General features: G+C 45.1%; 1 long non-coding RNA gene across 2 annotated transcripts; it reads right to left on the minus strand.

Moving 5' to 3' along the window:
* Positions 1-369: 369 nt before the first annotated feature.
* Positions 370-20,405, minus strand: LOC123373855. 2 transcript variants are annotated; one of them, XR_006580895.1, is made up of 6 exons: positions 20,279-20,405; positions 12,864-12,983; positions 12,225-12,352; positions 3,141-3,199; positions 1,390-1,444; positions 370-931 (listed from the first exon to the last, which is right to left on the minus strand). It is a non-coding gene; the product is annotated as an uncharacterized LOC123373855 (long non-coding RNA). The 2 variants fall into 2 exon arrangements; XR_006580896.1 differs by having other exon boundaries at positions 12,216-12,352.
* Positions 20,406-22,328: the final 1,923 nt, after the last annotated feature.

The raw sequence follows: 22,328 nt of genomic DNA on the forward strand, positions 1-22,328 counted from the left end.
TACCCGTCGATCCGGGCGGGTAGTATGGACGTACCCTAAGGTGCTAACACAACTGCTATTCTGAAACCTACAGTTATACTGACTGTCAGCCCATTTCTCCAAATCAAGCCTGGGAGCATCATTTTCACAAACCCTGTCAGAAGAACCAATGCAATGAGTCCCTAAAGCCCCAGAATTCTGCACACTGCTCCACATGGGACTAATCCTTTAGCACTAATTTGTCACTTAAATGACACGTCAGGAACATTTCAGAGGTGAAAGTACAGTGTCACGGCACTCTGTAATTCCAGAGACAAAAACTGATAACTTTTTACCATGTAAATTTCAGATCTTGTGTTTGGTACAAAGCACTAGGTTTCACCCAGGCCATTCCAATGATGTTGATTGCACATGGTCATCCCCTGTTTGTAGAGTATGTATAAGGAAGTATTAGATAATATGGGATTCAAAGTTTAAAGTTCTTCCAGTTGTTTTTGTATACAGATAAAAAACAATGTCCCATTTGTTCTCAACCATGGCATTCGAAGTGCAGCCCTCTGCAATGAATGGTTCTGCTTTTAGATCTTTTACAAGGCTTCTCTGATACCCAATGGAGAAGATCCAGGTTTGGCTTAAGGAGTCCTGATACAGTCCAGTAGCGCTGGTTTTGATCTGAGAGAATTTAGATGGATTTTGATCTCCGATAGCATCTGTTTCTTTGTGCTGGTATAGTACAGAGTTTGCAGGGAAGGAGAATTGTATTGGCTCAGAACTGCAGTATATTTTACTGTTTGTCTGACTTGTGTGTCAGTATGATGACTCTCTCCCTCTGAGGGTGAAATATGGAGGATTGTAGACCTGCCAGGCATCATGTGGTGGAATTTGAAATGACATGGTCATGGGTACCATCCATGGTGGTGGTTAGCTCTCTCATCTGGTGACTGCTGGGAAGCTAAAAACCAACAAACAGGAACTTAGCTTTAAAAAGAAGGAAGTTTCAGAGTCTTTGCTATGATGAGACATCAGAGACAAATGGCTTTTTCTTTCTATTGTAAATGGATTTTTTTTGTATGAAGCCCATTCCCCATGGTATTAGCATTGTGTGGTGTATAGAGACCCATAGAACTATAACCAGCTATGGTACAACAGCCTCCTCTGAAACAATATTTAGAAAAGGATAGGAATCAAAACCCCGATGGAAGCCTCTCTCCTGTGTTTCAATGAACTGGGGAGGGTATTCCATGAAGATAACCTGCTGGAAACTGGGAAAAGAGATTTGAGAGAGTTTGAAAGTCCCTTGGCTTTTCTTGGATTGTAGCAGAACATGTGGGTCCCCAGGAAGAAATATGATTCTGCTTGATCTTTTACATCTTCCCTCCCTCCCCTTGTGCACCGGTCATTGCTACTTACTTTTAATGGCAGCCTGGACCCCCACACAGCCTGTTTCTAGGTCTCCACGAGGAGTCTGAAAGAGGAGGGAAAGCAGAGTTAATGTCACACAACCTAGGATTATATTAGTCTGCTAAACATCAAGTTTTTTGGGAGAGGGGTTCCTTGATCCTACAAAGACAATGCAATCTCAAATGTTGACACATTCACTTGGTATAATTCTCTGCCTAGAAGACTTGCAGGCGCTCACGCAGCTCCCTTGATTCTAAAGTGGTGTTAGAAAAAGAAATCACCTTAGTGACTGAAGTGCTGAATTCTTCATTCTCATCTTCATTAATGACTGTACATTTCTCAGTTATCCATGCCCATAATAACTCAGCAAAAGATGGTTTGCTCTCTTATACTATTTACATCTCGTGTACCAAACACCCCTAGTGATTTGGTGGTATAGCATCACTTCAGCCTAGTAGGAAACGTTTACAAACCCCACACTGCCAGTACAGACTGTGGGTCACAGCAGATCTACCCTCCCCTCATCAGCTCCCCCAGTAAAAGTGATTGACTCCCCTCCAGAAAATAGATTCTGAGTGTAGCCCTGGGGTGGGGGTGGAGCTTGAAACTCAAGCATTTTCCACAGAGAGCACCACAGAGGCAAAGACTTTAATGGCAACTAAAACTACCTACCTTGCCTGTGCCTGAGGGCCACAAACAGTCTCTAGGGGGTTGGACCAGAAGTCCGATTGACAAGCAGGATAGCCAACTGCAGCCCCTGGAGAACCTGCACTGGCCTGAGATAGCCCTAACATGTGAGAGGCAGACAACAGACCTCCTGTCTGGGCAGAGGAGTTGTTCCTGGGGACAGACCCTGACTGGCATGCCTGGGTGACCTACTGCAGGCCCTGGATAGTCTGCACATGAGAGAAAGGAAGGGGCAGAGGGATATAGTTGGGAGGATGGTTGGGAACTGAGATTTTTTGTTTCTCATTTTCTCAGATCTTGTACTCATGTGTCTGTTTCTTTTCTTCTTCCTGAACTCACCATGCTGCTGAAGGAGGGAAGAAAATGCATGAGGCAGCACCATGAGGTTATTTCTGGTGCTTGGCTCAAGGTGTGGTCTCCCCACTAAACTCATCGTGAGGTGTTTTTCCCCACATCCATATCCTTTTTTTGTGGGGCACTAGTGGAATTTGGTGACTAGGGTTAGTGGAGAGGCACCTAGTTCACCTATACCTTTCTTGGCCTGGTAAATAAGTATTGACTTTTGCATTGATAATCCCGTAATCTTCCACAGCAGAAGTAGAAGGAAACAATGCTGAGAAAAGCGAGGCTGGTTTGATACTAATTATGTTGCATCTCCTGCAAGCAGACAGATCTCCCTTGTCTGTCTCCAAATGGCCACTGGTGGTAGCTGCCTAGCATGGGAATAGAGAGAACTGCTGTGGAGGGCATGTCAAGCTGTGGGGTTGGATGTTTGCAAGTTCCCTTCCACCTCCCCCTATAGTATAATGGCAGTGGGTCACACCGTCAACATTTCATCCTCTTTGTCTTCTCTGAACTATAGTTCTAGTTTTAGTGTGGCTGGAAATGCAGGATGTGGCCTCCAAAGAGGCACAAGGAGTTTAAGAAGCACTAAATGTTTCATAATTGTTCAGCAAACTGAATGATGCTGCTGCCAAAAAAGACATCCTCTGAAAAATGCAAGAAGGTGCAGCAAACAGCACATTCAGTCATCCAGTTCAATCCTCCCCTAGAGAACTGTAGAAATCACTTACCTCCTGACCCTCTGTAAGGAGAGGAAGTAATATGGCTGGTGTTCGGGTGAGCAGAGTTGCTGGAAAAAAGAGAGATCGCATCCATTAGATGGGGAAGACAGCTGCTACCAAATTGAGGAGATTGGGGACATGGTTTCAGCTTAATAGCTTGCCCTGCAAAGGGACTCCACATTAAGAGTGGACCAAACTGGGGTGTCTGTAAAACTAATGGCAATTACTTTATTCTCACATGGTGCTGCTGGCCAGTTACCAGCCCTCCATTCTTCTTTCAGAACCCCACCATTCAATGAGCTAAACCAGGGGTCGGCAACCTATGGCTCATGTGCCAAAGATGGCACGTGAGTTTTTTTTAAAAATGGCATGTGGCTGCCTGCTGGGACTCCACCGTGCCATTAAAAATCCTGTCCGGCATGACAAGCCATGGGGTTGCAGTCCTGGGCTGGAGCACCAGGCTGAGCGCAGCAAGCCACCAGCCCCTCCTCTACTCCCCTGGAGCCCTGCCGCCGTGCACACAGAGCTCTGGGGGCCGGAGCTGCGTGCTTCCGCGGGGCAGTGTTTGGCTCCGCAGGGAGGGAAATACGCTCCCCACTCACCCGGAGCCCTGCCGCGGCGCGCACAGTGCTCTGAGGGGCGGGGCTGTGCACTCCAACAGGGCAGTGTATCTGGCTCTGCTTGGAGCCTCAAGGTAAGGGTGGGGGTGGATAAAGGGTGGGGGCAGTCAGGGGACAGGGAGCAGGGTGGGTTGGATGGGGGTGGAATCCTAGGGGGTGGCTACGGGTGGGAGTCAACTTTTACTCAACTGCCACTACATAAGGAAAAATTAAACATAATAAATGTTGACAAACGCTTATATCAAAATTAATTAGCAACGAAGATATATTTTTAAGATAAAAATACAAAGCTTTAGGAAATGATCTCAGAATATATAGACAACAATTTAGGATAAATTTATCATTAATAGCTATCTAAGTAGTAAAAATAAAATTTCTCTAAAACTGTTTAACCAATCCCTCCCCATAATTTTTTGTTCTGCAAATCCACCATGGCATTTAAGATCTGTAAAATGTCTATGCCCATTACCCCAAATCTCTTCTATCCATGATTCCAACCCTCCCATACAAGGTTGCTGCTCCAACTTGTAGCTCAATTGTTTTTGATAAACAGGATCATGTCTGGTGCTCCATTGAAACCTGTTGCATGCATATAGCCAGTGATAGGCCAAAATAAATGCCACTTAGATTTCAGTGCATTGATTATTGTAGTACCGGCTCCTGTATCTATTAGGATTTTTGTAACCACAAGTCCATCCTCGATTGTTACATTTCCCAAGGGTCATCCATAGCATCTGTTTTAATACTTGCAATTGTCCGGGAGTACAGTCCATAATAAGTTGGTTCAGTGATTCATCTCCACATTCTTAAGTTTTTTTTAAATTATTTTTCAGTTGATCCTACAAATATAAGTAGTATTACAATCCCTATTTTCCTACAGGGAGACTCTTGTTTGAAGATCTTCGACTTAGGGTTGGGGATTGAGCACGTTATTCTTCATTATGAAGAGAGACTTTTGATTCAGTCTCTTGTTTTTCTTTTTTCTTTAACTAGATGTGTGTTCGATGCTTTGTGGCAGTGCACATATTTTGGGGCATGCATGACTTACCCAGGGAGTGTGGGTGTGACAAGCGTGCCTGTCACTGATGGGAATGGCCTTCCATCAAGAAGGATATTTTTTAATCCAGAAACCCAGGCATATGCCTGTCTCTTGACATCTCTCCATCAGAAGGAGAAGAAAGAGAGAAAGTATTTTTTTAAATTTTATTATGGGGAAGGGAGGAACAGGACAGGTGGCTTTGATTAAATATTTTTCTTTTTATTTCATTACCTTTATTTAGTGTTGAGCAGAGACGCTATCGCATGTCTTGTCTCAGCAGCAGAAGAGAGATACTGACAGGGTTAAACCACAAAATTCTGTAACTGCTGCTCACAGCCCGAGATGGGTGTGCGTGTGCCACCCAAATAAATATTGCTACTAAAATGTTCTGATTAAAATGCAGGGACACAGCTCTATCTACTGTCTTAATTATTTATTATTAGGATAGAAATGTAGAAAGCCTGGTCTATTTGGAGCAATTTTCAATTTTTGCAAGATACTATAGATTTTAAAATCCTATTGTCTAAATTTAAGCATTTAAATGAAGTATAAATCAGACAAACATAACAAAAGGCAATGGCTATTTAGAGTACTCTTACAGTTAATACTATCTGAATTTAGAACTTTATTTGTAATGCTAATTTATTGACATGTTTATAGCAAAACTAAAGCGCATTTTGTGCCTGTTTGTTACTTTACTTTATAATATTATTTGCATCAGTTTTTCTGGTACAGATATCATTCAATGTTGCAAGTAAAGCTAAGCTAATTTCAGTTAGGCAAACATTTTGGAGGATACACTATTTTTAAAACACCATAAAACAGATCATAAGCTAACAACTTCAGAGTTTCCTCTCTACTCTTTTTGATGCTTCTTGTACATCTATTAAAAAAATAACTAAAGTTATCTATTATTGCAAGTTTTCCCTAATAATAAAATTACTACTTATACTACCTTAAATCTACCTTCTAGTTACCTTATTATACACACTAGCCTGAATTATCAAACTAAAAGAACATATCTTATTTTCCAGAGCACATAATTCACAGTATCTATTGAGCAAGACAGTTGACAGATTAAAGCCTGTGTGCCCCTGCCCTGCTCCCTCCCATTGCCTGCTTCCCCCACTGCTGGGATCTCTCCCCAGCCCCATTCATTTTTCATCAGTTTTTATATAATTTTTGGATGCAATTCCAAAGATGGAGGTTGTTTAGATATTGAATGCTTCAGAGAATCCAAATCCTGAGATTTTCAGAGGGGGTAATACAGGTTCAAGGGGGGAGGGTTTTAGCAGCAAGAAACCAGGGAGAGGAGGCTGAGGTAGTGAGGATTCAGAAGGAGAAAATTCAGATAATGAAGAGTTAGAAGGGGAGAATAGATCACAATTAAGATATGGTTCCAATGAAGAAGTGATTCAAGGAATGAGGGTTCTAAGAGTAAATGTCCACTCCTGATTCTGTTCCTCAGTCTCCTGCATCTCTTTCCCTGACAGTTTTTCTCCTTCACTGCCTTTTTCTCTTTATCTATATTTAGAATGCAAAAGAATACTTATTCTTTTATATAACACTGTAGTAAGATAGGCCCTGAAACATAAACCCTTATCAGAGGCCTAGTATGAGGCCTAAGGCCTGAACTAAAGTCATGGTCAAGACTTTGCTAACATAAAGCAAAGTTAAGCTGTGAGCCAGAGGCAGGCCCTGCTCACAGAAGCTGGCAAGGAAAGGGCTGATGCTGCAAAAAGAGACATACCTAAAAGGTACTGGACACCAGATATCAGAACATTTGCATACTTGTACACTCCATACAGATAACAAGGAACAGGCTGAATCATCCCAATGACAGGGCCAAAAGGGTAATATGATGGATAGAGTTGTTTTGTTCGAACCAACATGTACAAGGTGAGAGGTGGCACCTTACTACGTAGAGGGATTGCACCTCAATACGTCAGGAGTGACATGTAACTTGTTTTTACCTGTGTATAAGAATGCATCCCTGGGGCAGTGTCTTTGTCTGGCCTAGGGGGCAGTGGAAAGTCCTGCCAATGACTGAGCAGAGTTCATTGTCAGGGAGCACACAAGTACTAGCTAGCAGCACCTTGGACTTCTATGCTGGGGAGCTGGAGACTGTTTCTCTTTGACAATAAACCTGGCCTGGGTGCCTTTGTACCTTACTAGAGTCTGTGGTCATTGGGGATTCTCTCGGGGTCTGCTGGGTCAGCTATCTGCGCAGAGCTGGGGCAGCACACAGGAGGAACACGCACGCAGCTAACTGATATCAACATTGAGCACAACAGAGCACCACGCCGGGAGTGTCTGACAACAAACACTACTTATTATACTAATCTTATCATTAACTTCTGCTTCTCTAGGATGCTTTTGTAGTCACTCAAAGCAGATTATAAATTGGCAAATTTAGAAATTTAACAGAATGGAACCATATATCAATACTGCAATTAAGAAAAAACAGTCTCAAAACTCACAGTACTTGTGGAATAAAATACTCTAGCTAAATATTCAATAACCATTTTTACAAAGTTCCTATTTCATTAATACATTTGTAATTGGTCCCTTTTAAACATATAATTTTGTTTTAAGGCTTGATTTCTTTTGCTCTAAAATGGCATGATTTTATGCTGACACTGCAGAGATTAGGTGTGTTTTCTTATGCTATCTCCTTACAGCAATGGTCCCCAAACTTTTCAGGATTGTGCCCCCCCCTTATCCCTGGCTGTTATATCCTTGGGGCAGCCGGTGTAGGAAGCAATCACTTGAGGCCAGAGAGCAGGCAGCTAACCAAAACCTCCATTTTATTTACAGATATACAGAGAGCTCACTCAGCCGGTTGAAACCGGCTGAGCTAACCCATAATAATCTAACTCAGTTGCCATAGCAACAAAAACCATGACAACCAAATACACAACATATTCCTCCCCCCCCCAATAAGAACATCCCCTAAATAAAACACACACTAGACTAGAGAAGGAGGGTAGACTGCCTCCATTCCCGGCTAAATCCTGGGGATTATTTTGCCCCATAACCGTGGGTTCGCCCTAGCTAAAGATCCAGCCGATGAGGAGGCCTTCTGTCTCTAGGTGGATTATGGCGAACTTCTGGTGTTATTGCACCCGAAAGCACTAGGGGCTCAGGGTCTGCAGCACGAACAGGTGAGGTGGTGGTATCAGCTCGTGCTGGGCAAAGGGGTATCTCAGCCGCCGGCAGTAATGGAGGAGAACAGTCAGAAACAGGTGACTCGTGATTCGGTCCCTCACCAGAAGAGGTGAAGTCAGACCCCTCAACTGCAGATGGGTCCTGAGGACTGGCATGACCTGGCAACAGCTGATCTACATGTCGCCGCCAGGTAAGATTCTCTGCAGTCCGGACTGTGTAGGAAACAGGTCCTGTTTGAGTGATGACTGTGGCCGGAACCCATTTAGCTCTGGAAGTATAATTCCGAGCCAAAACTGGCTGTCCCGGGCTAAAGGTTCGGTCTTTTGCTCTGGGTGCCCGTCTGATGACTTGATATTGCTGCTGATGTTGCACAATTTGTCGGGGTTCAGAAGGTTTCAGCAGATCAAAGCAAGTGCGCAGCTGTCGTCCCATCATTAGAAAGGCCGGAGATGCGTGGGTCGTAGCATGAGGTGTGTTTCTGTAGGAAAGTAAAAAGGTATCCAGACGCTTTTGAATGGAGTGTTGTCCCCTTGCTGATTTCAAAGCGTTTTTCATTGTCTGCACAAATCTTTCAGCTAATCCGTTGGTGGACGGATGATATGGTGCTGACGTGATGTGGTGTATCCCATTTGCCTTCATAAAATTTTGAAACTCCTGAGAAACGAACTGCGGTCCGTTGTCGCTCACAAGTTGTTCTGGCAGACCAAAACGACTAAAGAGTCCTCGTAGTTTTTGGATAGTACTCTCTGCAGAAGTGGACTGCATTATAGAGACTTCTGGCCATTTAGAATGGGCATCTATTGCCACCAAGAACATGCTTCCTTCAAGGGGGCCAGCAAAGTCAACGTGAATACGTTGCCACGGGTTTTCAGGCCAGTCCCATGGGTGTAGGGGTGCCCACTGGGGTGCATTCCTCACACCCTGACATGACATACAAGCTTTTGCCTTCTCTTCAATAGCGCTGTCCAGTCCAGGCCACCAAAAATAGCTTCGTGCAATTTCCTTCATGCGCACTATTCCACAGTGACCGGAATGTAGCTGTTCTAACATCTGTGATCTCAGTGGTGGTGGAATAATGACACGTCTCCCCCACAACAAACAACCAGATTGGACCGATAACTCCGTCCGCTTGGACATGTAGGGAACAAGGTCGGATGAGACCGGAGAGGTTTGTCGAGATTTTCCATGCATCACCAGGTCCATAACGTGGGACAATACTGGGTCAACGCGAGTTGCCTTCTTTATCTGAGTAGCAGTGATGGGTGTATTCTCTACCTGTTCAAAGTAGAAGATTTCCTTTTGGGGACTATCTTGGTGTTTGACCGGCAAAGGCAACCTTGAGAGGCCATCTACATTGCCGTGCAGAGTGGATTTCTGATATTTGATTTCATATGTGTGTGCTGAAAGTAACAATGCCCAACGTTGCATACGACTAGCAGCTAATGGGGGAATGCCTGTGTAGGGTCCAAAAATTGATGTCAGAGGTCGATGGTCTGTGAGAAGAGTAAATTTTCGCCCAAACAGGTACTGATGAAACTTCCGAATTCCAAAAACAATTCCTAATGCCTCACGTTCGATTTGGGCGTAGTTAGTTTCTGCTTTGCTTAGAGTGCAAATTGTACAACTGTTTCATCTTCCTTTTGGTCTCTTTTGTGGAACCTATATCTTTCAGCAATTACCAGTGGTTTTGGGGAGAAATGAGACCCCAGGATTTCCACAATGTCACTGTAAGATTTAGTCTCAGGCTTAACAGGGTGTAGTAAGCTGCATAGCAGACAGTAGGTTTTAGCCCCTACAACAGTTAAGAATATTGGCACCTTCTTCGCTTCTGTAATGTCATTTGCAATACCAAAAAGCTCAAAACGCTCAGTATACACATGCCACTGCTCTGTATTCTCATCAAAAGGCTCCAGGGGCCTGGTCAGAGTAGCCATGATTTTTAGTTTCACTTTCACAGTCAGTGCAAACAAGCAGCTTTTTTTGTTTGTTTGTTCTTTACCTTAACTTCTACTTCCTTCTGTTACTGGAGCAGCACCGAATCCCACCCTCGTCGCCAGTGTTATATCCTTGGGGCAGCCGGTGTAGGAAGCAATCACTTGAGGCCAGAGAGCAGGCAGCTAACCAAAACCTCCATTTTATTTACAGATATACAGAGAGCTCACTCAGCCGGTTGAAACCGGCTGAGCTAACCCATAATAATCTAACTCAGTTGCCATAGCAACAAAAACCATGACAACCAAATACACAACACTGGCCACGACCCACCCTGGGGCTGGGAGCAGGGCCACGACTCCCAGGGAGGGGGGGAAAAGGGACGTGGACAGGGGTAAGGAGGCCAAAGCTGTGGCTGCAGGTGGGGGAGGGTCTGGGGCCAGGAATGGGACCAGGAATGGAGCCATAGCCAGAGACTGAGGCTGGGGCTGGGGCCAGGATCAGGTTGGGTGCAGAGCCACACCCAGGCTGCTGTCGGGGGCCAGTGCTGGAGGAGAGGCCGGGTGTGGGGCCAGGAGCTGGGGTCGTGGCTGGGGGTGGGCTGGAGCTGAGTGACGTTCCCTTACAGCCCCTGTGAGGGCTGGCCTGGGACCCATTGTGTCCCTCTAAACATTCCACCGTGCCCCCTATGGGGGCATGGCCCACAGTTTGGGGGACCTCTTCCTTAAAGGGTGAAGAAGCTGTAAATTCAGCTTCCTCACAGTCAGCTAGCTCTTGGAGGAATTCGGCAACCTAATAGTGCAATAGTCTCTTCCAAGCTAAACTCCACAATAGGGCCAAGGCTTTTTGCTGCCTAGTTTGGTAGGGGACAACATTTTTGCCTTCATTTTCTTTTTATCCCTCTTCCCTTCATTCTCCCTTGCTGGTCACCTTTTGCCTGAGAACCATTGTCAGAGAAGGTTTCTACTGATTCCCTCTCAAGTTTTTTTTCTTGAGGGTGGCCACCCTTTCCTCTATTTTATATGCAGTTTTTGTCATAGTGGCATCTGAATCATTAAACTTTTTCATTGTTGCCAAACCTAATTCTAAATTTTGATCTAACACTGAACATCCAGACACTGATTCCCAAGTTATGCCTGGCTTTGATTTTCCCTTTACCTGCTGTTTCCTTTCAGGACAGCATGTCTTCCTGGAAAGAAAGATTTCACCTATTACCTCCATACAGGAACCATGTGAAAATTTTGGTCCATCGTTTTCTTCTTGCATCAAAACAGCTTCTAATGTCCACAGGGGTTTGTGTGAGCCATTGCAGAAGGGTAGCAGTGCAGCTTCTCAGTCTTTTTTCAATAATGAGTCTGATCCTGATAGTGTACAGTGCTTTGAGAATATTAGAATATGACGAGGGTCTTACATACAGCCACTGCTGCATAATGGGTTTATTAATGCCACCCTATGAATCCTCTTCAGATGGGAGCCTGTGTTCTGACCTGCATTGATAGGCACCGAACTGCATGTCTGCATGGTATCCCAAGTCCCAGTTATGCTCTGATGAGCACATGAAGCAATGCAATCAGGAGACATCAGTTTTATTCAGCTAAATCATACCATCAACATTTTGCTTTTTGTAAAAGCAGCAAAGAATCCTGTGGCACCTTATAGACTAACAGACGTTTTGCAGCATGAGCTTTCGTGGGTGAATACCCACGTCGTCGGATGCAAGACGAAGTGGGTATTCACCCACGAAAGCTCATGCTGCAAAACGTCTGTTAGTCTATAAGGTGCCACAGGATTCTTTGCTGCTTTTACAGAACCAGACTAACACGGCTACCTCTCTGATATTTTGCTTTTTGAAATAGATAACACATCCCTGCTGAAATATTACCAATTAGATGAAGGAATCTCATGGGTGGAACTCTTCAGACATCAGAAAACTAAGTACAAATAATAATTCATGGTTTGGGCAATAACCAATAAAAACTACAGGAATTAATTGCTAGAACCGTAAACTTATTTTTTCCCTTTAACTCTCTCACCTTCTGAGATGAAGGAAACCAACTGCAGTTAGAGGCAGAATCCTTCCCTGCATGTGCCCAAAATTCTGCCTCTTATATTGCCATCTGCCAGAAGAGGGGAGATCCCCATACTTGCCATGTGAAAATAGCTGACAGAAACCATTTCTGCTAATGTTGTGGGGCTGACTCCTGAAAGTGGCAGATATACATTTTGCCATTCCTGTCCTTTGTTTTCAGGTAGATGGCAACTCTCTATTCCATGCTTTAACTTAAGCCTTTACAGACCCCTCCCCACACAAAAAGAAAAGAATACCCTATGTACTTGCTGAATGGAAGAGGATCTGCTCTAAATAAAGAAAGTCTCTTCTTTCTCGATAGAATGGTTAGACTGAGGCCTCCTGGGGGAATGAACACTGATCTGGGCAACTGCCTGATGCTGGATTCCACATCCTAAAAGGACAGAAATAGAGAACTAAATTTTCAGCCAAAGTTGAAAAATCCCATTTCATACCCTGTATAGATCTGAAATCTAATCTGCCTGTCACAGCTATAGGAATCCACTCTCCTTCCCTCAGACTCCTGATAAATGCCATCATGTTTTAGACGGGAAAATGCAAAGCCTCTCTGCCCAAGGAGGGCAGAAGTAACAAGTAAAAGATTACAGTAGGCAGCAGTAAACTCTAGAACTAAGGAACTCTGTGTAAACATTGCATAGATATTAATAAGTAAGCGCTAGCAGGCTCCCTCACAATGGACAAGTCCCATGAAATTAGAATTGTTGGATCTGGCCATGGGTTCGATAATGCCCTGAGTGAGTCAGTTTGGTGCTTCCTTGGAATGGCTGTAGGCTCTAGTTCTGAAGTTTCATTTTCAGCACCCAAAGCCCTGTACAAATTGGCAAATAGCAAACCCATTTCTGAGGTTCACTCAGGGAAGAATGGCTGAGACTCTGAATACTCACTCTGGGGAAGATGGTCAGTTGTGATTCAGGAAAGCCCCAGGCTAGAATGTGAGGTTGGTCTGGGGTAAAATAAGGGTCTTCAGCTGCCAGTGATGGTGCAATAGCTGTGATGGTGGAGAGCTCAGCCGTAAAGAAAAAGAGAGTTGAATTGTTAGCTGCTGCAGAGCTAACCCCTTTATCAGCTCTGCCAGTCTGTATTTCACTCATATTTGTATCAGTCCTCCTCCCTTCTCTAATAAAATGTGTATTGCTTGAAAGGAGGCTATATGAGCATCTGTCATCTGGGTAAGGGGGAAGAAGCAGCAGGCAAAGAACTAAAGGAAGGGGAATAATGGGCTTTACATGTTTCACCTGTCCCTTGTCCAGAGAGATTGTAGAGTCTCCAAGTAGAGACCTTGCCTTCGGTCTTCTCTGTAAAGCACCGTTGGAACTATATAAATAAGGAAAGGGCGGGGCAGTTTGCTCTAATTATGGATGTTAAGAGGTAGAGTCATGGCCAGGGCTATTTAGTGGTCAGACAGTGCACAAGCTGAGAGCGAATGTGGAGCTTTCTTACAATGGCTGGAATGAGAGAACTGTCTTGCATTTTCAGGAAGCTGGCAGCACTATTCCTCACATGCATCTGAAACCTTATAGACCCTCGCGAGCAGCGGCACAGGAGGCAGCAAACAGAGCTGCTAACAGGGGAGTTTGCGTGGGAGTTAGCAGGGGGAGGAGGAAGGGGGCCGCGCCGTGTCCCCTGTGTTTCCCTAGGTACAAGCACCGAGCGAGGCCGGGACAGCAGCAGCCATGAGCCAAGCAGCAGAGGACACACCAAGGATGAGAGCATGCAGCAGCTGCGGTATGTACCTGGTTCTAGTGGGGGACCCAGAGCAGTACTATGTATGCATGAAGTGTCGCCTAATAGAGCTGCTGGAGGAAAAGATCCAGGGCCTAGAGCTGCAGGTAGAAACCCTGATAGAGAATAGAAGGGGGTTCGAGCAGCTGATGGAGCAATGGCAGGCAGTAACTGAAGGGGAACGCCCAGGGGCACAGGTGGGAGCAGGGGCTAAGGCCAGTGAGGGGGGACCACCAGACGAGGAGGATGGGCGGTGGAAGCATGTGACTGTGAGAAGCAGGCCAAGGAAAAGGAGAGCCAGTGAGGGGGAAATAGAGCTAAGGAACAGGTTTGAAGGTTTGGAGAATGAGGAAGGGGTAAAGAATATGGTAGCTGATGGTGGGAGGCCAAGGAAAAAGAGACGAGCGGCCAGTCCCATAGATAGAGGGGAGGAGTCTATGGAGGCAACACCAAGTTTGGGTCAGGGGAGATTACAGGATGGCTTAAGGGGAACCACAAGGGAAGATAGGAATGGAAGGAGCTTGCAACCAGGGGAAATGGGGGATAGGTTAGAGGACCGCACTGTCCCCAGGCAAAGGCAGGTCTACGTGATTGGGGACTCCATACTGAGAAGGTTGGACAGGCCAGTGACCAGGGCCGATCCGGAGAACAGAAGGGTGTGCTGTCTACCGGGCGCTAAAATACGGGATGTGGACCTGAGGTTGAAAAGGATCCTAAGAGGAGCAGGTAAGAACCCTTTGGTCATCCTTCATGTGGGAACGAATGATACTGCTAGATTCTCGCTAGACAGGATCAAGGGAGACTATGCCAGGTTGGGTAAGACGCTTAAGGAAATTGAGGCTCAGGTGATCTTTAGTGGGATCCTACCTGTCCCTAGGGAAGGGCGCCAAAGGGGTGAGAGAATCCTGACGATTAATAGTTGGCTGAGAGAGTGGTGTTACAAGGAGGGCTTTGGGATGTATGGGCACTGGGAGGCTTTTGGGGACAGACAACTGTTCTCACGGGATGGGCTCCACCTAAGTAGGGAAGGAAGTAGACTTCTAGGAGGGAGGCTGGCTCATCTGATTAAAAGAGCTTTAAACTAGACACTGGGGGGAGACGGTTGGGAGAGGCCCTGGTGCACTCCACGCCAAATTTATACATTGGGAGTGGGAACAAGAAGATAACAACAGATATAGCCAGAGGGGGACGGTTAGGTGTAAGGAAGAGGGGGGGGGACAGATACTAGATCGACAGGTCATACTGGTAGTACTGTGTCCCTACCGAGCGGGGTGAGAAGAGTGAGAGGAGCCCAACAGCAAAAGGTAGGATGTTTGTTCACCAATGCGAGAAGCTTAGGTAATAAAATGGAGGAACTGGAGCTCCTGGTCCGAGAATTGAAACCGGATATCGTAGGAATAACCGAAACATGGTGGAACGATAGCCATGACTGGAGTACAGGTATGGAAGGGTATGTGCTGTTTAGAAAAGACCGATGCAAAGGTAAAGGTGGGGGAGTAGCATTGTATATCAATAATGAGGTGAAATGTAATGAAATAACTAGCAATGCAATGGTTAATACGGAGTCTGTGTGGGCAATGGTCACATTAGGGAAGAAAACTACCAGAGCCTCACCCGGGATAGTGATTGGGGTGTGCTATAGACCGCCAGGATCTAGCTTGGAGACGGATAGAGAGCTCTTTAATGTTTTTAAGGAGGTAAACACTAATAGGAACTGCTTGATCATGGGAGACTTTAACTTCCCAGATATAGATTGGGAAACAAATGCTAGTAATAACAATAGGGCTCAGCTTTTCCTAGACGTGATAGCTGATGAATTCCTCCATCAAGTGGTTGCTGAACCGACGAGGGGGGATGCCATTTTAGATCTGATTTTGGTGAGTAATGAGGACCTTGTTGAGGAAATAGTTGTAGGGGACAACCTTGGCTCGAGTGATCACGAGCTAATTCGTTTCAAAATTAATGAGAGGATAATCAATATTGCATCTGAGACTAGGGTTTACGATTTCAAAAGGGCTAACTTTACTAAATTAAGACGACTAGTTAGGGAAGTGGACTGGACCAACATATTTAGGAATCTAAAGGTAGATGACGCCTGGGGTTACTTCAGGTTGAAATTGCAGGAGTTGTCAGAGGCATGTATCCCGAGAAAGGGAAAACGGCTCGTAGGTAGCAGTTTTAGACCGAGCTGGATGACCAAGCGTCTTAGAGGGGTCATTAAGAAAAAACAGAAAGCGTACCGGGAGTGGAAAATGGGAGGGATCAGCAAAGAAACCTACCTTATTGAGGTCAGAGGGTGTAGGGATGCAGTGAGAAAGGCAAAGCGACGGGTGGAGATGGACCTAGCGAAGGGGATTAAAACCAATAGCAAAAGGTTTTTTAGCCATATAAATAGGAAGAAAACCAAGAAGGAAGAAGTGGGACCGCTTAAAACTTTAAACGGAGTGGAGATTAGGGATAATCTTGGAATGGCACAATATCTGAATGAATATTTTGCCACGGTCTTTAATGAGGCTAATGAAGGGCTAAGGAATAGTGATAGAGGGACCGATGGGAATGAAGATATGGGGGTAGACATTACGGTATCTGAGGTGGAGGCCAAACTTGAACAGCTTAACGGAAGTAAATCGGGGGGCCCGGATAATCTTCATCCTAGAATATTAAGGGAATTGGCGAGTGATATTGCTAGCCCGTTAGCGATGATTTTTAATAAATCTCTAAATTCGGGGATTGTACCGTTGGACTGGAGATTAGCTAATGTAGTTCCTATATTCAAGAAGGGGAAAAAAAGTGACCCGGGTAACTACAGGCCTGTTAGTTTAACATCTGTAGTATGCAAAGTAATGGAAAAAATTTTGAAAGAGAGAGTGGTTAAGGAGCAGGAGGCCGATGACAACTGGGATAGATTACAGCATGGATTTACGAAAGGTAGATCGTGCCAAACCAATCTGATCTCCTTCTTTGAGAAAGTAACAGATTTTTTAGACAAGGGAAATGCGGTGGATCTAATATATCTGGATTTCAGTAAGGCGTTTGATACGGTACCGCATGAGGAATTATTGGTTAAATTGGAAAAGATGGGGATCGAAATGAAAATCCAGAGGTGGATAAGGAGTTGGTTAAAGGGGAGACTGCAGAGGGTAGTACTGAAAGGGGAACTGTCGGGTTGGAGGGGGTTACCAGTGGAGTTCCTCAAGGTTCGGTTTTGGGTCCTATTTTATTCAATCTATTTATTGCTGACCTGGGAACCAAGAGTAGGAGTGGGCTGATAAAGTTTGCGGACGACACCAAGTTGGGAGGTATTGCCAATTCGGAGAAGGATCGGGAAATCCTCCAGGGAGATTTGGATGACCTTGTAAACTGGAGTATTAGTAACAGGATGAAATTCAATAGTGAGAAGTGTAAGGTTATGCATTTAGGGATGACTAACAAGAATTTTAGTTATAAGCTAGGGACGCACCAGTTGGAAGTAACGGAGGAGGAGAAGGACCTGGGAGTCCTGGTTGATCGTAGGATGACTATGAGTAGGCAATGTGATGTGGCCGTTAAAAAAGCTAATGCGGTCTTGGGTTGCATTAGGCGGGGTATTTCTGGTAGGGATAAGGAAGTGCTAGTCCCGTTATATAAGGCGTTGGTGAGACCTCATTTGGAGTATTGTGTGCAGTTTTGGTCTCCCATGTTTAAGAAGGATGAGTTAAAACTGGAACGGGTACAAAGAAGGGCCACTAGAATGATCCGAGGAATGGAAGGCCTGTCGTATGACAGGAGACTTGAGGAGCTCGGTTTGTTTTCCTTAACCAAAAGAAGGATAAGGGGAGATATGATTGCACTCTTTAAATATATCAGAGGGATAAATACCAGGGAAGGAGAGGAATTATTTCAGCTCAGTGCTAATGTAGACACGAGGACAAACGGATATAAATTGTCAGTCAGGAAATTTAGGCTTGAAATTAGACGAAGGTTTCTAACCATCAGGGGAGTGCAATACTGGAACAGCCTACCGAGGGAAACAGTAGGGGCGAAGGACCTCCATGACTTTAAGATTAAGCTAGATAAGTTTATGGAGGAGATGGTATAATAGGATAACGGGCTTAGTCAATAGGTCAATTAAGTGCCAAACTGGTACTTAATTGGGTCAAATTGGGTCAATGATATGATATTCTTAACCTCTTTCAGAGGGTATGGCTGGAGAGTCTTGCCCGCATGCTCGGGGTTCAGCTGACCGCCATATTTGGGGTCGGGAAGGAATTTTCCTCCAGGGCAGATTGGCAGTGTCCCTGGAGGTTTTTCGCCTTCCTCCAAAGCATGGGGCAGGGGTCGCTTGCTAAAAGAGTGGGTAGATCGGCTAATGTGGCCTGCATCTTGCAGGAGGTCAGGCTAGATGATCATAATGGTCCCTTCTGATCTTGAATTCTATGATTCTATGATATGACACACAAGCTAGAATTCAGGAGAACTTGACCACTCACTGGTGTGGGGGTGGGGGGAAGGGATTGGAATTACATGACCAGCCCAAACTTCATGGGGCCAATGACTGAATGTGAGCATCTGAGCTCTCTGCTAATGTACAGAATGTCCTAAAATAAGAGAAATAGACACAAAATATTAGCAGCTGAACAATGTCCCCACTTGTCCCCAATCTGCCATACTGGTCCCTGTTAATGATCAGTTAAATTCACGCGTGCCCGTACAATCTGTTTAAATCCCCTTTGCCTGCCTCTAACTTTTAATAAAATCCATAGTTCAAAGCCTTTCAGTCTTTGCTGTGGTAGTAGAAACAAGTGAATAATTGTGAGAAGAAGAGGAACAACCAAAGGTGCTTCAACCTAACAAGTAAGTCTATTACTCCATGGGACAATAGACATAACACGATCTATCCCCACAAGTAGCTGAAAATAAATATCTTACTCTGAACCCCAAAATTGTCAGTGGCAGGTGCTAGGCCATGGGATTCAGGCTGATAAGGACCAGTGCAGCTCTGATTTCCAGCTCTAAGAATAGCAGTAAATTCCTCTGCCGTAGCAGTGACTGAGTCTTTGAATTACTGTGCAAAATATGTTAAGACTTTCCCCCTCCACTGAAGTGCAGTCATATGGGAGAATATGAAAATCACTACATGGGTAGTAACAGGGTGAAGTCAGAAGTGAGGGAAAGGTATATTTGTATCACAAGAATGTTAACATGAGAAAGAATGGTTGGTCAGAAAGTGCCCAATGTGAGACAGAATTTGATTCTTCCTTACAACGACTGCAGAGAATCTCTTGTCTTGTTTATATCTTTTTAGAAAGGTGGTAACCATGTTGTGTGTTTGCACGCAAAGCCCTGTACAGACATGTCCACACATCAGGGCTTCCCAGAGGATTCAGGGGGCCTGGTATCTTCCCCGGCACTCCAGCGGCAGCTCCCGGGGCGGAGGGACCCCCTCGCTGCCGAATTGCCGCTGAAGACCCAGAGCGTAAGAAGCTCCGGGGGACCCGGCCCCGCGAGAGTTTTCCGGGGCCTCCAGAGCCAGTGACGGACCTCACTCCAGGGGCCCTGAAAAACTCTTGTGGGGACCCCTGCGGGGCCTGGGGCGAATTGCCCCACTTGCCACCCCCTGGGTGGCCCTGCCACACACCCTCCCTAATATACACACAGAGAAAGAAGTGAAGGAATCCCAATCCTCACTCAGCAGCAGAGGATCTGCTCTGCTCAAGGAAAGCATCTTAATGCATGAAGAGCTGAGCATCTGAGAGTACCTAGGCAGGTGAAGGAGAGTAACTGATTAAATTGACTCATGAGGGAGCACTCATCCTAAAATACATTAATAACACCCCATAATTCTACTTTCCAGCAACATGAATGTTAATCTAGCGTCCTTCCATTGTCTAATAAAATCTCTATTGTTTCATCAGCAGAAATTTCAAACTTATTTTGGGAACTGGGCTCCTGCATATCCCGAAATTCTCATATCAACAAAATGGGCAAAAGCACGGACCACAAGTGAGCCCCAGGGTTGCCTAGTCCCTATATGGTCCCTTCTATGTGGTTTGTTTCATCAACCATTCATCAGCCATTCTTGCTGGTCTTCATCTAATCAGGGACAGAGTGTTACACTACTCAGAGGCAAAGGATTTTAGGGAATAATCTCTTTACAAGTGATTATAGGAGGAGCTCTCAGTTGCTCCTTCCCCAAACTGGGCCTTTACAAATACATTGTCCTCTCAGTAGAAATGTTCCTCATCCTCTGCCTACTCTACAGTCCAAGGGAAATACAGAGAAGAAAGTTGTGATAGCACTAGAGATGTGACTGCTGCATTTTCTGTTCCTAATTCCCTTATTTTCTCTCGCTTGAGAGGAGCCTCATAATGTAGAAAAATGTGTACCAAGCTCCAGACATGGACATTCCTTAGACCCAGACTTTGCAGGAGTCTAGGCAGGACACAGACCTCTCGGTAGGGAAGAGGTTTTTTTTTTAACAGGACTGCATCCACAGTTTCAGAAAAATGGGGGCCCTGTTCCATACATGTACCTGAAACCCTGCAGTCCCTAAAGTACTGTACCTTACAGGAATGAGTGTGTGAATTGCCAGAATTACCTGCTGAATGAGGATTGATGTGCCTTTGTGAGAGGCGAAGGGGCTTCATTTGGGATGAAGAAGTATGTGGGGGGCCAAAAAGTAGCTGCAAAATGGCTGCAGATATGTGGTCTGACCCTCAATGAAGAATTCATCCTAAATGAAATAGAAACAACAAAATGTTAGGAATGGCGGGGCACCGAGAGGAGTCATTATCTATTGATTTAGGGTTGGGAATACACAATATATTTATTATTTTGTTCCTGTGTGTAAAATGACAGGAAAATATCCCAGGAAATTTGTGATATTTTACCAATAACCAAAGCAACTAATAGACCATGGGTTTAAGGAAGGCACTGAGGAGTTGTGGAGTAAAAGCATTGCTGACTCCAGAATACACACTGTGGAGTAGGTAAATATTATCTCTGTTTTAAAGATGGATAAACAGAGGCTCAGTGATGATAGATATTAGGATATTTATCAACCCTAAAATAAATCACTTTCTATTTATATTAATAATATTGTCTGCACTAAAGGTGTGACTGAAAGTCTACTCTAGTCAATAGGGTTCTCCAGGAAATGTAATTGATTTTGAATTAGGCCCTTAGATAACATAACATTGTGCTTTCAAGGATCTCAAAATGCCAAACAATAATTAATAACTTTAGATACTTACCATTATCCCTGTTTTCAAGATGAATAAAGTGAGGCACCTCAAATGTCAATGGTTGCTAAAATCAAAGTTAATGCCTGAAGTGCATGAGTAGTTTTGCTTAATCCCTAATCTACCCACCAAAACCCACATTAGTGAGAATTTCTGCTGAATCCCCAGCTGTAGTACAGCCCCACTACACACAGGGGTGGCTCTAGGTATTTTGCCGTCCCAAGCACTGCAGGCAGGCTGCCCTCGGCGACTTGCCTGCGGGAGGTCCCTGGTCCCGCGGATTCAGCAGCACGCCTGCAGGAGGTCCGCTGAAGCCGCGGGACCAGCGAACCCTCCGCAGGCATGCCGCCAAAGGCAGCCTGCCTGCCGCCCTGGTGGCGACCAGCAGAGCGCCCCCCACCCCTTGCTGCCCCAAGGACGCGCTTGGCGTGCTGGTGCCTGGAACTGCCCCTGACCACACAGACCCACACTGTGGACATTATCTGAAAGCCACAATTTGATTAGTCAATGGGATTTTGTATTTTATTGTCAAAATGTATCAGTGAGCAGAGAACTCTGACTATACTACAGTTAGACTTACCATCCCAGTGGACATTCTGCTAAAATTCCTAACATGCTGAGTTACAACCTTTTATTTATTCCTCATGTGTTACATGGGAATAGTGTAGCTTGAGAAGGACAGAAGAAATGTTTTAAGCACTCACGAAGAACTGGTCTAAGACCGCTCTGGAATCACAACTTACTTAATATATAACTTACACCGTTGTGTTACGTTGGCCATCTGAAAAAATTCACTTACTTCTATCGAAGGCCTGTATGTCGAGTCTCACGACGAACATCACAGGTATTATCAAAATTGCTGCAGTATCACACAGTGCCAACCAGCTCTTCCAGAGGCCAAGCGGAGGACTGACTTTAGCTCAGTGCCCCAATAGCAGTGCATGGGCTGTTATGTATTGTGATGGAGCAAGGCTGGATGGCTACAGGAAAGTACTCAGGAACAGGTATGTTAGCCCCAGGCTAAGCAAATCCCTAGTACCATAGGAACCAAAATGGCAGTTGCTCCAGGGTAATTAAGGCACCTGGGGCCAATTAAGAACTTTCTAGAAGGCACTGGAGAGAGCTACATTGATTGGAGCACCTGCAGCCAATCAGGGCAGGCTAATCAGGGCACCTGGGGCCAATTAAGAACTTTCTAGAAGGCACCGGAGAGAGCTACATTGATTGGAGCACCTGCAGCCAATCAGGCCAGGCTAATCAGGGCACCTCGTATAAAAAGGGGAGCTCACTCCAGTCAACGAGGAGAAGCCAGAAAGGGTGTATAATGAGCTGGGAGCCAGAGACACAAGGAACTAAGAACTGAGAGGGTGTACTACTGGAGGATTGAGGAAACACCATACAATCAAG

The sequence above is a fragment of the Mauremys mutica genome, chromosome 7, assembly GCF_020497125.1.
Source record: "Mauremys mutica isolate MM-2020 ecotype Southern chromosome 7, ASM2049712v1, whole genome shotgun sequence".
In the NCBI taxonomy this organism is placed as follows: domain Eukaryota; kingdom Metazoa; phylum Chordata; order Testudines; family Geoemydidae; genus Mauremys; species Mauremys mutica.